The sequence below is a fragment of the Pyxicephalus adspersus genome, chromosome 1 (genome assembly GCF_032062135.1).
Source record: "Pyxicephalus adspersus chromosome 1, UCB_Pads_2.0, whole genome shotgun sequence".
Lineage (NCBI taxonomy): Eukaryota > Metazoa > Chordata > Amphibia > Anura > Pyxicephalidae > Pyxicephalus > Pyxicephalus adspersus.
Window position 1 is genome coordinate 63,313,748 of NC_092858.1, and position 5,229 is coordinate 63,318,976.

Here is a 5,229-nt window from a genome sequence, read left to right on the forward strand (position 1 = left end):
GGCTCTGAACACTCCTATTAACCCTTTACTATCTGCTGCCTCCCATCTCCTGGTTGTGAACACTTCTATTAACCATTCATTTGATCATTTCATCTTGGGTCTGTACTATTAGATATGATATAGCTTTTGGAATGGGGGGTAAGACTTTATCTGGGGTCGGGGGGGGGGTAAGACTGATATCTGGGGTTATAGCTACATAATAAATTGATCTCTATACCTTGTGCTTTTTTTGTGATATTCTTTGTTCTATTGTTTGATTACCCGATTGTATGTGATTTTACTTGGTTAATAAAATAAATGTTTTATTTTGTTCCGAACCTTCAGTCCAGCTTCTAAATAATTCTTTTGTTTGCGGGGAAAAATGCTGATTTACCAGTCGTTTCTTATATTATATTTTTAGTCCTTTCTTCTCCTACTGTGTTTAGCTTGTACTTGATTTGTATGTAAGTTTGTCATCTGCTGCCATGTTTATTGTACAGCACTGCATAATATGTTAGTGCTTTGCTAATCAAGTTATTGATAAAATGGACTTGTGGCATTCACCTACATACTTAAGCTAAAAAGTCCCCTCTTCTCTATCTCTTCTCTAAGAGGTAGGGTAATATTCATACAATAAGGGAGCAGATCACATCACAGCCTGCATTGAATTACCTGACTCTATCAAAACTTAAAGGGATTGTGGATGGGATGATAGGTTCACCTCCATCACTGAGCTGATTATACCTTTGTCTAATTATCAAGATGATTCCATTGGTCCCAACGTGTAAGGAATGGCAGAGACATGTGCGGACAGGCACACAAACTCCAGCCATAGGACTGTCCTATCACTACATTTCTATTTATGTATAATCATGACCTATGAAGACCTACAACACTGGGGAAAACTTAAATTCACACACAAAACTACCAAATGAACCTACAAAAATAATGAATAAAAGCACCGATTTAACCAAATTTTGTTTGTTCTAAAATTTAACCCTGATCCTTGACTTACCCCCAATCTGCCCTTAGATTTGCAGATATCCCTTAATTCAATATTTATTGTTATCTCTGAATGGTAAATTAACCCTGAAACCTAAACGGTAATCTAAGCACATTCCTTCAATTAACTCTTACTTCAAAAGCATAATTTATCCCAAAACTTCATCCTACACATACACCTGACCAATCCCAGCCTAGTGCGAGGTGTACACTGTGCAGTATTCTCTATACATTTTTTTATTGATATAAGGAATATTATACAAATCAATGCCCTCCGATCGGCTACAAGTATTGACTGTACTTGTTCCCTACTTGTTCACTAACCAATCTGTAATTCTTTGTTGTGATATCATTTAACCAATAGATAAATACGTATCCAATAAATAAAATAAAATCTTCATTCATTCTGCCCATATATTCCACATTACACATCGTGTAAGGATAATAATAAACATTATCATAACCCTATATTTTATATATACCCTAAAATTAACCCATGGCTGTAAAAAACCAAACCCTCTAACCCGAAAATCACCATAAATGTAGAAATTGTAACTTTTTTGTACTAAAAAAACAAAAATTTCCTAACTTTCAAATTGTTTATTTTACAAACAAGGTAAAATTGCATGGCCATGGTTGTTTATCATTTTATTAATACAAATATATCCATAACAGCTCAATAACAGATCCGTCATTTTCTTGTACCAAACTTTACGGAAAAATATTTACACTAAAAACTTTGGTGTTATAAGATTCTTTTAAAAAACAAATGATTCATTGGTCAATTCTGTTTTCTTTTCATAAACATTATATACAGATTTATATATATTTTATACATATATTATATATTTTTTATGTTGTTTTAATTCAAAATATAAAACAGACAGACATCAAACACATGTTGATGACCCGTCTCCCCCCAGTAATGTGTAGCACAGTGTCTGCAGACTGTGCAATGGATTTCTAGTACATGATGAAGGAATGCTGTGTGCAGAAAAGTTGATTATCACAGATAACAAGATTACAGGCCATGTACATAGCTGTGATAAAGTGACAAGCCGGCTGCTTTGACCTCTCTAATACACACAATCTCCCCACATAGCTTTTCCTCAGCCACACAGACTAGGTGTATAGGATGGCCATCATGGTGTCCTGCATACATAGCATGCTCTTTATGAATGGTATTATCTTATATATATATAATAGTATTACACAGCGCTGTACAAAGTCCATAGTCATGTCACTAGCTGTCCCTCAGTGGAGCTCACAATCTTTGTCCCTAGCATAGTCATATGTCATTAACACAGTGAAAAAACAATTATGGGGGGAAGACAAATAACCCAAGTGAATGTTTTGGGGATGTGGGAGGAAACCGGAGTACCTGGGGGAAACCCTCTCTGCATTTATATATATATATATATGTATATATATTTATATATATAGCATTCCATGAACTTTCCCTGAACCCGTTCTGTATATATGAAAATATATGTGTGATTCCCGGATTCCAAAATTTTACAGAACCCCAGCTCAGAGGGCTCTTCCATCTACAAATATCATGAATTACAGCTTTTTTCTATTTTTTGCTTGACTTTTATAGGTTTCTTTTAGGGATGGGTAATAAAGTGTTTGCTGATATAACGGTGGCGTGGCAGTGAGCCCCAACGCATTGTGAAATTGCCTATTTTCCTCGGGTCGGCGAGGTTGGGAAGTGTTGGGTGTAGGAGTTAGGCGTCTGTGCTAATAAGGGCACAGCTCTGTCTATACACCGTATTAGGGGGCTCTAATTTCTGCATCCATCCCATCTGTAACCTGACTTCTCGGGTTATAGCAGACAATATTTCCTGGAATGGAGGGATAGGAAAATGTGAGAGTGAACATCTGATTCTTACAACATCTATATGTCATGTAACAGGATGGAGAGACCTTTAGGTTGTTGCTCATAGCAACTATTTAGCTGTTATTTCTTTACCATAAAACAATGTAGGATAGAACCCCCGAGAATACTGCAGGACAAAGACCCTAATAGGTGCGGGGCCCATACTGGGGACAGAAGCCCCTTCACCCCACACCTCCAGCCACACAAATCCTTAGATCTATACATGGACACCATATTAGTTTTTAAAACTTTATTAAGTAATGTATTTATTTAGATTTGTATTACTATGTTTGTACTGAAGCTGTATATTTATATTATATAATATTTATCATTTTATTATTCATCATTTTAAATGTATTCTTATCCCGATCATACCAGCCCATACCTGGCCATACTTCATATTGCAGGGATGGTTGTATGTGATTCTGTAATATATTATCTCTATAAATTGGGAAGTATAATGTATTATGATATAAGGACTATGCAGTATTTGTTAAGATGACAATAAAGTATTGGCTAGTAAAGCAGAGTGCACATGTGTTAGTTATTTCTGATTGGTCATAATGCAAGTGATCATTTTCAGAAGATCATTTCCAATATATTGCATGGTCCTCTTATAGGATTGTATAATTTATTTGGACCCATAAGCTGATGAAATTTCCCATCCATCCCCCTGGGTGTCTGATCCCACCAAGGCTCTGCACACTGTCCTGGTGTCACGATTGTTGTCACGATAAGGGATCTGTACGATCTGCTCTCCAGAAGTGAATTATGTGCACGAGCTAATCTTCCTTCGGTAAGTGGTGTCTGTCTCCATAGACATGAAGGCTGCATTGTGCTTTCTGCAGAAGCCTGCGATCACCTCTGTGTGCCTCGGCACTGCGAAGCTGCTTCTGTGGGTCAGGACAGCGGCGATCCCTGCACAGGGATGGGGGAGGGGTGTGGAGTTACAGCTCTGCCTGCAGTGAGAAGCCATTGGGATTCATCCAGCAACTTGTTTCACGGAGCCACAGCGCCTACTAGCGGCCGCAGCAGCAACTACGGCGCCGTGCTCACAGTGCTCCCCCGGGTCCTACAACACCCCGATTAACTCATTGGTGGCCGGCCATCCATTGTATGTTGTGGGTGGGGCCTGGGTCCTAATTATTATTATTATTATTATTATTATTATTTTTAATAATATTCATAATAATATTAATAAACAGGATTTATAGAGTACCATCATATTACGCAGCGCTGTACATTAAATAGGGGTTGCAAATGACAGACAGATACAGACAGTGACACAGGAGGAGAGGACCCTGCCCCAAAGAGCTCACAATCTAGGAATAGCAAGCAAACACAAAAAGGACTGATTTACTAAAAAGGCTGATACAATTGTCTAAATACTTAGTTATCCAATCATGTGAATGGGAAGGTAAAGTGATCAGGAAGTTGCATTTCACATGATTGGATAAATTGCTCCAACCACCTATATGTGTACAAGCAATGCAGTCATCATTCATGAATGGTTTGGAGTGGGGGGGGGGGAGAAATATACATTGCCAATGTGGACTAAGCCTAATTCAGCTCGGAGTCCTTTTTCACGCCTTGCAAGTGATCATAGTCGTACACTGGCCACAACAACACAGTTGAGTAATTTTTCAGGACAAACAGGGGTCTGAGCAGTACTGATACAAAAAAAGTTTAGCAGAAAAAAATCATTTACTGTATAAGCAGCTTTTCTCAGCCAGGGTTCCTCCAGAGGTTGCTAGGGGTTCCTTGTACTGTGGCTGATTGATTTTTGATGATTTCTGCATAACTCTGGGGCCCAAGCCATGTGGAAGGGCCACCTGCATGACTCTAATGATCTAGGTTGTCTATAGGGGGGTCTTCTGGCCACAACTGTAAGGGGTGTTCTTTATACTGGCCACCAAGGTAAAAAGACTTTTTTCTCCACTGACCCCCAATAAATTGGTCCTAGCAGGGGTTTCCTAAGACCTCAAGGGTTCCTTAGTGGTTAAAAGTTTGAGAAAGTCTGTTATACAGTAATATGGACAGTACTCAGCTATGACAATCAGCTTCTTGCTTGGACATGCTTGGACTTGTAGTTCTATCACACAGAAAGGTCCTGGGTAGCTGGCTGCATGAAACAATAAAGCCGTCTGCTCCCAGCACTTCATTCTAGCAGCTAATCTTTATATAAAACATTTCCCTGTAATTATAAGATTAGATCTGATCATTATGCGGCCCATAGATAAACCTCTTAGGCCAAATCTCTTTGTAACACCTGATGTTTGCTGTGAACCCAATGGAGCGTGTTGTTTAAAATAAAGTACCTCCAACATCTTGGGTATAATGTCAGTGCCAATATTATTGCTTTTTATTTT